At 35.3% G+C, this 12818-nt stretch overlaps 1 long non-coding RNA gene across 1 annotated transcript; it reads right to left on the bottom strand.

Annotated features, from left to right (window-relative positions):
- Nucleotides 1-1389: 1389 nt before the first annotated feature.
- Nucleotides 1390-11925, bottom strand: LOC131904569 (uncharacterized). The gene is made up of 3 exons (XR_009377762.1): nucleotides 11815-11925; nucleotides 7829-7869; nucleotides 1390-1760 (listed from the first exon to the last, which is right to left on the bottom strand). It is a non-coding gene; the product is annotated as an uncharacterized LOC131904569 (long non-coding RNA).
- Between the last annotated feature and the right edge of the window lie 893 nt (nucleotides 11926-12818).

Here is a 12818-nt window from a genome sequence, read left to right as displayed (position 1 = left end):
TGGCACTTTCTTAGAAAATTGGGAATCCATCTCCCCCAAGATCCAGCTATACCACTCTTGGGCATATACCCAAGGAATGCTCAACCACACCACAAGAGCACTTGTTCAGCTATGTTCATATCAGCATTGTTTGTAATAGCCAGAACATGGAAACAACCTAGATGCCCTTCAACTGAAGAATGGATAAACAAAATGTGGTACATATACACAATGGAATACTACTCAGCAGAGAAAAACAATGACATCATGAGGTTTGCAGACAAATGGATGGATCTAGAAAAAATCATCCTGAGTGAGGTATCCCAGACTCAGAAAGACAAACATGGTATGTACTCACTCATAACAGGATACTAGATGTGGAACAAGGATGACTGGACTGCTACTCACATCACCAGGCAGGCTACCTGGAAAACAGGACCACAAGAAAGACACAGGGATCGCCCAATGACAGAGAAATGGAATGAGATCTACATGAACAGCCTGGACATGAGTGGGGGTAGTGAAGGGCGAGGGTCGAGGGAAAGAGAGCTTGGGTGAGTGGGAGATCCCAGCTGGATCAACAAAAGAGAGGGAGAACAAGGAATAGGAGACCATGGTAAATGAAGACCACATGAGAATAGGAAGAAACAAAGTGCTAGAGAGGCCCACAGAAATCCACAAAGATACCCCCACAACAGACTGCTGGCAATGGTCGAGAGACAGTCTGAATTGACCTACTCTGGTGATGGGATGGCCAAACACCCTAATTGTCGTGCTAGAAACCTCATCCAACTACTGAGGGATCTGGATGCAGAGATCCATGACTAGGCCCCAGGTGGATCTCTGGGAGTCCAATTATCGAGAATGAGGAGGGTTTATATGAGAGAGAATTGTTGAGACCAAGGTCGCATAAAGCACAGAGACAAATAGCCAAACAAATGGAAACACATGAACTATGAACCAATGGCTGAGGGGTCACCAACTGGATCAGGCCCTCTGAGTGGGTGAGACAGTTGATTGGCCTGATTTGTTTGGGAGGCATCCAGGCAGTGGCACTGGGTCCTGTGCTCATTGCATGAGTCGGCTGTTTGAAACCTGGGGCCTATGCAGGGACGCTTGGCTTGGCCTGGGAGGAGGGGACTGGACCTACCTGGACTGAGTCCACCAGGTTGATCTCAGTCTGTGGGGAAGGCTTTGCCCTGGAGGAGATTGGAATGGGGGGCGGGCTGGGGGGAAGGTGAGGGGGGCGGGAGGGGGGAGAACAAGGGAATCTGTGCCTGTATGTAGAACTTAATTGTATTGCAAAATAAAAATTTAAAAAAAAAGAAAAAAATAAATAAAAATGCAATCTATAATTAAAAATTACAGATTAATAGTCATCTATAATAGTCAAACTTATAGCCATATTAGTTAGGTTTTTTAGATATACAAAGATATATTTCAATTAGGTAGGAAACTTCAAACTCTTCAAAGATCTACAGAATATGACATTTAAAATGTTTTGATAACTTAGACTTTTCTCAACAGTGAAACATATCTGCTCCTGGCAGCATCAACTACTACAAAGAGTATAATGGGCACCGAGGATACTCCCTATGGAGTTTGCTTTCAATGTGGCAAGGCTAGCCATTTGTGCAAGACACTGTTCTTATTTGGACTGCTTGAAAGTATGCTCCAAACTGGACATGCAGGACCCACAGGAAAGTGATGGATAATCTTTGCCAACACAAGGAAGGATGGTTCTTCAGGTTCCTGCTTCACAGAAGACACTTCTGGACATTCTGCAAGAGACAGCGGAAAGTTACTGATGAATTTGCCAATGTAGGCAGGACAGTTCTTCAAACTTCCTACTTCATTGAAAAGTCTGCCAGATACTCTAGGCCTGTGCGTTGATATGGATACCCCAATGTTACAGAAGAACTTTGGGCAACTATCCAGGCAATCAGATGTCTCTGTTGTTTCTAGAAATTTGGAAGTTTCTTGCAATGCACTTCCTGTTTACTCAGGTAATATTAAATCCTTCTGGAGCCTTTGATGAAGTTGAAGACCAGCTAGTTATAATTATAGTTTTCCTTAGTTATGATAAAAAGTAAATTAGATATGAAACTTTAGACTAATAAAGATAGGATAGATAATGGAATATTTTCTTTAAATTTGCCAAATACAAATAGACTAGATATTGTAACTGTAAATCTTGCTTGATAACTGTTTTTTATATGAAATTTTATTATGTTATAATGAAAACCTTCCTTTTTGATTAGACAGAAAGGGGGAAAGCTGTGGGTTGGTCATTTTGTACATTTTGAATATGTGTTACTCTCATTGGTTCACAAATAAAATTGTTTTGGCCAATAGCCAGGAAGAATAAGGTTAAGCAGTACATTCAAAGTGAAGACAGAGATGAAGGGAGGTGGAATTGAGAGACACATTCCAGCTGCTCAAGGAAGATGTCAGAGAGACAATAAGCTATGGACTCCTTGGTGATACATAGATTAATAAAAATGAGTTAGTTGAAATGTAAGAGCTAGCTAGTAATAATCCTGAGCCATTGGCCAAACATTTATAATTAAAATAAGCCTCTGAGCGATTATTTGGAAATGGCTGTGGGATGGGGCAGGACAGAGAAAAGCCTCTGATTACAATTCATTCCTATTATTTTGTTGGTGGTGGTATGTGTCTGTGTGTGAGTGTGTGTGTGTGTGTGTGTGTGTGTGTGTGTGTGTGTGTGCGTGCTTCCTTTCTTTTGGTTTGCTGGTGTGGGATTATTTATTTCTTGTGTGTTTCTGGGTGTATTTAATATTCTTGGGTTGGAGTGATCCTTCTAGTATCTTCTGTAGGGCTACAGTTGTAGATATTGCTTAAATATGACTTTATCATGGAATATCTTCTTTTCTCAATCTATGGTTATTGAAAATTTTTCAGGTTATATTAATCTCAGCTGGCATCTGTGGTCTCTCAGAGTCTGCAGGACATCTGTCCAGGCCCTTCTGGCTATTAGAGTCTACATTGACAAGTCAGGTATAATTCTAATCAGTCTGCCTTTATAAGTTACTTGGTTTTTTTCCCCTTGAACTTTTAATATTCTTCCCTTTTTCTGTGCATTTAGTGTTGTGATTATTATGTGTCAAATGAATTTTCTTTCTGATCCAATATTTTGGGTATCCTGTATGCTTTTGTATCTTTATAGATATGTCCTTCTTTAGGCTGGGAAAATTGACTTATACGATTTTCCTGAAAAACATTTTCTGGGTCTGTGTGCTTGGATTCTTCTCCTTCCTCTATTCCTTTTACTCTTAGATTTAGTCTTTTTATTGTATCCCAGATTTTCTGAATGTTTTGTGTCAGGAATTTTTTTAGACTTAATATTTTCTTTCATCAATGTGTGTATTTTTTCTATTGTATCTAAAAGGCCTAAGATCCTCTCTTCCATCTCTTATACCTTGTTGGTGAAGTTGACCTCTACAGTTCCTGTTTGCTTCCCTAAATTTTTTATTTCCTGAATTCCCTCAGTTTATGATTTCTTTGTTGATTCTATTTCCATTTTCAGGTCTTAAACAATTTTATGCATTTCCTTCAACTGTTTGTTCATTTTTTTCCTTTCTTGGCTTTCTTGTGGAATACAACACAGAAGAAATTAGGAAATATATCTTCACAAAAATTAAATATTAAAAATGATAACATTGAAATGAATTAAAAAGTTTATGTCTCCTGAGGTCTTTACAGGATCAACACAGAGGAAAATTTCCTGTTATAATTTACTTTGTGTAATAAGTCTAATACCATTTTATGTGATATATACATATATACATAAAAAGAGGCAAACACACACATATATTGCTCATACACATGATATATGTTATATTATATGTAAAATATATAAATGTACATAATAAACATTATATATATATATTAAAGAATACAAAATGTTGCCACTGGGCAGAAACAACGAACATATGGTGACCCTGTGTACCCATCTCCTCTGAGGATGGTGAGCAGGTGAAGTCTACAGGAAGATAATTTAATCAAATGCTTGTCTAATAATTGAGATGGATGCAAAATTCCAGAAACAGTGACTCTAGCTGCATTCTTTGTCCAAGACTCTTAGAGATAATTTGATTCACAGTTTTCTTGAGTGTGGCTTTAATTAAAGTTTAAATAAGATCAGTAGCTCTGATTATTGTTTCTCAGCCATGGAGAATTCCACTCATTTTTAAGAAAGATACACTAGTCATTGCCTGATAAGAGCATTTTATGGTTCAGAACATTTGTATATTTCCTTGTCATTGTTGTCAATATGACTTTCACAGAATTTGATTTTTATTATTTTGGGGAGGTATTTTTGTCAAGGTAGAGTTATGATTTTTTAATCATTATTTGTTTTAATTACCTTTTCTCGTTTCCTAAAGCATGGGTAGAAAATTAATTTTCACCTCTCTCTGATTAAAGCCAATGCTTTATTTCAAATTCATAATTAATTCTCTTACCAAGCTTGAAATGAATTTGTCGAGCATTACAGCATTTGGGACTCAATTCAGTTCAGCTAATTGGGGACTAAACTGTCTTTCAAATGCTGAGATAGATGAGAAAATGCTCTAGAGAGTGTCTGTTTGATCAGAACTTTGCAGTCATGGTTTCCCTACTTTTAAGAACATCACATTTCCATGTGACTTGGGACTTCAAAATAAAGAGAAAACTCAACCGTGTGTGAGACTGGGTATAATAAGCATTCTACTCTCCAGAGGCCATCAAATGTAACTGCCCAAAGATACAGGATGTTTTGTATAATAAGAAAAATTTTAACCAAAGAATTCTTGTCACAAAGGACTTTATCACTCACCTAAAAAGGATGCAGATGAAATATGATTAGCTACTGACAGCAGCGACTTTTGAAAGGATCTACTATGCCAACCTAAAAAATTTCCCAAGGATGCCAAATTGAAATGGATTAACTATGTATTCTTTGTTAGCTAAAACAGAATCTGATTCCAAAAATATATATATCTATGCAGTAACAATGTAAAAAGAGACCATGATTTGAAAGGGAGCACGTAAGTGTATAGTAGGGTTTGGGGTAATGAAAGGGAAGGCAGAAATGTTATAATTATATTATAATCTAAAAATTTAAGAAAAAAGTTAAAAAAGATAAAGAAAGTGAACAAATAAATGGAGAAGAATGAAAGAAAGAAGGAAGGAAGGAAAGAAGGAAGGAAGGAAGGAAGGAAGGAAGGAAGGAAGGAAGGGAGGAAGGAAGGAGCAGATTTACATTGGTGAAATGTAGCTGGAGAGCTTTTCTCTCGGGGTCCCACCAAGTCTCCCCAATCCCGGAGCCCCCTTATAAAATAAATACACAGACGCTTACATTATTTAAACTGCCAGCTACAGTGAAATCTGGCATTCATACCAAAGTCTTCAATGTACCTCAGGATCAATCTAGTTTACATTAATGTTCCTCTTAACACTTCTCCACCTCAGTGCTTATATACTTGTAAAGTTCTTTACCTAGCCTTCTAAACTTCCAAGCTATTCACTCTTTTTAAAGAATGTTACATATTTTTAATCCCACCCCTTTGGAATTTATATTTTCATGTTCACACCTTCAATAAACTTTATTCTGGATGACTATTTGCCCAACTTATGAATACTCTTTAAAAATAAGCCCTGGCTGGCTGTTTGATTCAGTGGAATACAGAAATTTGACAGTAATATTTATAAACTCATAATTTCAGTATTTGTTGGCTGCATGTAATGATGCATTGAAAATCACACACCTGGAAATAATTGTCAAATGGAGACTATAAAGAACTTGCATGATTTAAGGTAATATACAAAAATTTTTCTGTAATTGAAAAATAAAACCTAACCATAAATCTGTTTTCCAATAAAGGCGAAAAAACCTCTGGCTTTGTGTTTTGATAAGGCTTAGACATATTGGCAAATGGTGAACAAGGTTGATTGAAACATGCATTAACTTAGACAGCAATTTTGTCACAAAGCCAATGTAAGATCATGCCTGTAAATCTAGCACTGGTGAGTCTGAGGCAGGATGAACATGAGTTTAAGGTCAATTGTATCTACACTCCATTTCAGACTAGACACACAAGAAGACTTAGACTAAAAATAAATGTATTATATATGGATATGAATCCTGCCACATGAAATCTGGCTAAGATTTCGCATTCTTCAGGCGGGATCTGCTCCCTATTATTATTTCATTTGCTCTGAGAGAAGTTTTGATTTGATGATATCCTAATTGTTAAGTATTGCTATTATGTCCTGAACTCTTAGAGTGTTATCAAACTCTATCATTTATGAAGTGCTTCTCCAGTGTGTTCCAATAGTTCAAATCTTCAAGTAGTGCCTTTGATCCATTTTGAGTTGAGTTTTGTAACGTAGGAGGTAAGGATCTAATTTCGTTCTTTACATGTGGATAACCATTTTTCCAAGAAGTACTAGTCAAAAAGATGATCTTTTATCCAATGTTTTAAATTTAAATAATAGTTTAAATCACATGATTGTTGCTGTGCAGGATTATTTCTGGGATCTTCTGATTCTATTAATCTAACATCTATTTGTTCAGTATCATACTACTTTTATTATGAGGGCTCTATAACATAATTTGAAGTCATTGTGTTGTAATAACTCTAGCAGTTTTACCTCAAGATTGCTTTGTGCATTCACCTTTTTTTTTTTTTTTTTTTTTTTTTTTTTTTTTTTTTTTTTGGTTTTTCGAGACAGGGTTTCCCTGTGTAGCTTTGCGCCTTTCCTGGAACTCACTTGGTAGCCCAGGCTGGCCTCGAACTCACAGAGATCCGCCTGGCTCTGCCTCCCGAGTGCTGGGATTAAAGGCGTGCGCCACCACCGCCCGGCCAACATTCACCTTTTTTTAAATCCCATACTAACATCAGTTTTTTGTTTGTTTGTTTATTTGTTTGTTTTGTTTTTACTAATTCTGTGAATAATATCATTGGGAATTTAAATGGGAATGATTATTGATATCTGGGGGAGGGTAATATGGCCACTTTAGAGTTCAGTTCTTCTGAGACATGAACATAGGGTAGATTTTTATTTTAAAATGTCATCAGTTTATTTCTTTAATGGTTTAGAATTTCCATTATCAAGGTACTTCATATCATATGTTTTAAGTTTATTTCTTAGTTTGAGTAGGGGAATATTTTTAAGGGATTTCTTTCTCATGAATTTTGTTAAGATTTAAGAAACCCATTGATATTTGCACGTTGATTTTATGCTTTGTCATTTTTCTGGAAGTGATTTTCAGGGGAAAATCCAATAATTCAATCAAATGATAAAAGGAGCTGAACAAGCACTTCTGAAAAAGCATTTGATTGATCAATAAATACTCAAAATAATCTTCAGAGCCTGAACCATCAGGGAAATCCAAAACAAAACTCTATGTGATTGTTGTGTCTTGTTACAGTCTAAATGACTACTGTCATAGATTAAATGTTGTGTCCTGACAGGCTCAGTGTTTGAACTCTTGGTCCCCAATTCTTGGCAATATTTTGGGAGGTGGAAATGTGCTTTGTGTGGCCTGACTGACATAAGCCATTAAGGCTTACAGCCCAACAGCACTACTTCTAGACAGAAGTCTCTTGACAGATCTGCCAAAATAAGAAAAATAGCAGCCTGGACCTCCCAGTGCCCTGACTGAAACTTCTTGTCATCCCTGCTCTGCATATCCTTTAAATGAAACAAAGACAAAATAAACCTCTCGTCCTTTAGATTTCTTCTGTCAAAAACTTGGTCAAAGCAATAAAGAAAAAGTATGTATCACATTTTCTCATCCATTTATCCTTTAAAAAACATTAGGACTTTTTTTTCTATTTCTTACCTGTTGAGAATAGAGTATCAACGAATACATCAAGTGAGTTTCTGTGGAAAAATATAGAGATCAATAGATCCTCTAGAGTCCAAACCCAAAAGATATATCGGCAATAAAACTATGGTACCTAAGATTCAGGGACTGTTGGGGAAGATAAAGAAGCAAAAAGATTACAAGACCCAGAGGATCAGGAAGTCTGCTGTGAGACTGTTAATTCCTAGAAATGACAGGGCAGCTGGACCTACTATCTCCTAATGGTATGGCTGCCTAAACAAGACCAGAACAATGCCAATTTCAATAGACATGGCCAACTTGGATGAGGGAAATCTGACTGGGTTCCACTTCTAGACAAAAAAAACTACCATTAGCTAATGATAAGCCCTTAGATTGGTTGTCTAGTACAAAGTGTTCAGTCCTGGGATCATACAAACACAAGCCTCACTAAACTGACTCAGGTTGTGTTTATATATTTTTGCACACATACATTTTATTATATATACTAAAATTCATATATATAATATATTTATATATAATAAAATTATATATAATATATTTATATATAATAAAATTATATATATATATATGAGGACATAATTTTAGAGATAGTAGGGAGCACATGGGAGGGGTTTGATGGAAGGGACATGGAAGAGCTTGGAGTCAGGACAGGGAAAGGTGAGATGCTGTAATTATATTCTAATTTTAAAAGTTAGTAAAAAAGAAAACCAACAAATATAATTCCTATCAAGAAGAAACAAAGAAAATACTAGGGAATTGAGGAGAAAAAGGAAACTTTATGTCCTGTGGTTGGTAACATGAAAGAACTAGTCACTCTAGAAATATACATGATTTCTAAAAAACAAAAAAAATCTAAAATTGTAAGTACTATATAATCCAGGTATAGGATTGCTTTGTTCATACCCCAAGGGCTGCAAGTCATCATTCCACAGAGATAATTGCATACCCTTTTTATTAAAAGCAGTACTCATTGCAGACTAGCAATCATTAGTCTAGGGGTCTATCTATGGACAAATAGAGAAAGAAAGAATGTCAAGGATCCATGTTGCAATATTGGTAAGCTATTAGGAGCCAGAGTATGTCATTTGTGGCAATAGGAAAAGAGTCAGCAACCATGGTGTTAGGCAAATTTAAGTGCATTAAGAAAAACTAGTATTGAATTTTTCTCTAATATGTGAATCTTAAAAGAATGATAGAAAAATAAAACAAGGACAACTGAAGAATAGGAAGACACCAGTAGAAGTAGTAGGCACATGGGAGAGGAAGCATGACCAATTATATTATATACAGGTATGAAAATAAGGTAATAAAATCTACTATTTTATACAATCATGTATGCTTAAATAAAAAGCAAGTGTGAAAAGAACAGATGACTGAAGACTTTAAGTAATAAATTAGCCTCTGGTGCCTGAATATAAGAATCATAAAACTTTATGGTTATATAATTTATTGGGATTGTCATTTAATGCTCAAAGTTATAAAATTCAAAATTACTCTAAGTATGTTATATAACATAAAAATGATCGATAGTAAATATAGTTTGTGCATAGATTGTAAAGTTCAAATGAACCACAGATAAATACAAAATGGAAATCATAGAATGTCACCTTTTTTTTTTTTTTTTTTTTTTTTTTTTGTCTTTTCGAGACAGGGTTTCTCTGTGTAGCTTTGCGCCTTTCCTGGGACTCACTTGGTAGTCCAGGCTGACCTCGAACTCACAGAGATCCGCCTGGCTCTGCCTTCCGAGTCCTGGGATTAAAGGCGTGCGCCACGACTGCCTGGCAGAATGTCACTTTTGATTGTAAGCTAAAAGAAAAGAAAGGCATACATGGTTTTTACTTCCCACAGTGTCCTTTTTTCTGATCTTTGTTCCTCACATTTCTATAGCAGACATTATCAATTCTTTGTCATTTAAGAGTTAAGGATTTTTCTTTTGCCAGCAGTATGTCACTTGTTAGCAATACACTAAACCAGTGGTTCTCAACCTTCCTAATGCTGTGACATTTTAATACAGTTCCTCATGTTGTGGTGACCCCCAACCATAAAATCATTTTCATTACTACTTCATAACTAATTTTGCTATTGTTATGAATTGTGATGTAAATCACAATTTACATTGTGATTGATGTGAAAAAGTCATTTGTTCCCCCAAAGTGGTCATAACCCACAGCACAGGTTGAGAACCACTGTACTAAACCATCAAATATATATAAACATATATATATATATATATATATATATATATATATGTACAAACAGTACAGAGTCAGAGTGAGAAAGAAACGTCATGGAATCTTTAATGATGTCCTGGCCATCTGATTAGAAATTTTAAGTGATGAGAGTATTATATTTCTATGGTTTGACACAGTCATTAGCAAACAATAGGCATGCAATCCATACTTCTTTAATACACATAACTGAGGCATGGTCTATGAAGATGATAAATACAAAAACCAAAGTTAGAAGGTGATAGAAAGTGTACATGAGAAAAAGTCCATATAAACAAATTAATGCTAAGAAACAGAATACGTTCAGCTGCTCACTGTGGCACCAACATTTAATTAAATACAGTTGTTTCATAATGTACTCAAGGGCTGAGCTTCCTCACAGCTGAACTAAAATTGTTTAAATAAAATGAGTCTCATTAACTTTTCTAATTGTTGTTTGTGTGAAGACTTGAACTTTGCCTTTAAAAAGAAACTGCTCCATCTGCAGCTAGTATAAAGTATCAGCTGGCAATGTTTAACCCTCATGAATCATCTATTCATTTTTTCTTCCCAAGCCAGCCAGCCTTACAGAGAAGTGAGGCTGGAAAAAATATTCAGAGAATGTCTAAGGACCGTTATTGTGTGCCTGTCTCCTGAGCTTTATGCATACTAAAAGGAAACTTCACTGGGTTTCTATAAAGGTAAAAGTACATGCATCATGGGAATGGTGCAGCTGCACAACTTTAGCTTTTTTCGTTGTCAATAGAAAGGAAACAGATCATCAGAATGTGAATGCCTCATTTTATAAAGCTGCTTCATGCTGTACAGCTCTAACAGGCAAGCGTGTCTCTACAAAGAAAGTGTGCCATTGCTGTGAGCTGATAACAAATCACTTCCTTGGAAGAAGTGAAATATGTGAAGCTTCCACTTTCTTTTTTAGTTTATTAAGGTTAATATAGAACAAAAAGAGAGGGAGGTTTGGTACTTGTTGGAGTTCTACAGAAAATTTATCATGTCCAAAATATTTTTGCATGTAGTTGTATATTTTTATGAATAAGAACAATTTCATAAACATTTTAGAAAATAAATGTCTTGAAGAAAGTGTGGTTACTTACACTAGTATTCCCAACAATCAAGAGGTTAAGGCAGGAGGATAATGAGTTCCAGGTTGCTAGGCTTAATGAGACCCTGTCTTAAACACAAAAACTATCCAAAACAAAAATAAAAAATGTCTATCAATTTCTCTTACTAATAATGATATTTTTTTAAATTTAGCACTACATTGTTTTCTAATTTTTATAAATTTTGGGACACTTTTACCTAAGAAGTTCAAACATGATGCAAGAGTCAAAAACATTAATACAGAAAGCAGATCTGCAAACTCCACATAGCCCTGATACATATGGGTTGTGGAACAATCACTATAAAGTCATGGATTATAAAGTTCCATTTCTGCTCAGTTTAATCTTTAATCACTTTATTTTTTGATGAATGAAATGATGTTACTAAAAAGTAGCATAATTTTGGAAAAGGGCTTAATTGTTCCTGCATATCAGAATTATTTTCTGCATGTATAGCCAGGTGACTACATACTAATCAGTAATTGTTGAATGATGTAACTATAACAAATGGTTTGCTGTATCATTCTTGCTTTCTTTGTTTATGTTGTTGTGAAACCATAAAACCCAATCTCTTAGACATCATTCATTGGGTAGACATTCATCTTGACTCAAATAAGCCCTTTGTTCTTAAACTTGGTATGTCTTCACTTACATTTTCCCTTAGTATAATAAAGGGATTTTTGTAGAGTAGAAGGAAACAGACATTTAACTCATCATCAAAGATGTCTTGCCCTGTGTAAAAGAAAACACATATGGTAAAACTACAAAGAAGAAAAGAAAAATCAGCAAATGATCCACCAAAACCCAGGATATCATTTCTTTTTTAATGTTTATGGGAGACCTTGGTTAGACTATGACACCAGAGTAGCTTCAAATATTGATAAATTTAATTATCTTTTGAGATTTAAAGTAAGGATGTAGGTACTTATTATATTTTGAAATAATATACATATACTATTTTACCTTGTAGATACATGGCATCAGGTAATTCCAATAATTTATTAGACATATATGATAGAGTTTTAGAATTATAAGATACATACATACATACACACTGTACTGGCTGCTTTTGTGTGTCAACTTGACACAAACTAGAGTCATCAGAGGAAAGAGCCTCAGTTGAGAAAATGCCTCTCTGAGATCCAGCTGTAAGGCATTTCCCATTTAGCAATCAAGGGAGAGCTGATGGTTGGTGGTGCCATCCCTGGGCTTTTTTTTCTGGGTTCTATAAGAAGGTGGACTGAGCAATCCAATAAACAGCTTCCCTCCACAGCCTCTGTGTGAACTCCTGCCTCTGGGATCTTGCCCTGTTTAAGTTCCTATCCTGACCCCCTTCAGTGATGAACAATGATACTGAAGTGTAGCCAAATAAACCCTTTCCTCTCCAACTTGCTTTTTAATCATGGTATATCATCATAGCAATAAAAACTCTAACATATACATACATACATACATACAAACAAACAAACAAATATAAAATGCTACTCAATGTATTCCCATTGAAGAGAAATATCTCAATAGCATTAAAAAAAATTCTAACATATTTTCCATAGTCCTTATAAAAAATAACCTGATTATATTTGTTCAAGTAAATTTAACATTTTCTATGTAAAATTCATTCATACCCAGAAGACTCCTGAGACTTTATGTATTGGC

The sequence above is a fragment of the Peromyscus eremicus genome, chromosome 2, assembly GCF_949786415.1.
Source record: "Peromyscus eremicus chromosome 2, PerEre_H2_v1, whole genome shotgun sequence".
Taxonomy (NCBI): domain Eukaryota; kingdom Metazoa; phylum Chordata; class Mammalia; order Rodentia; family Cricetidae; genus Peromyscus; species Peromyscus eremicus.
Note: the sequence above shows the minus strand (reverse complement) of the source record. Positions and strands in the feature narration are given on the sequence as shown.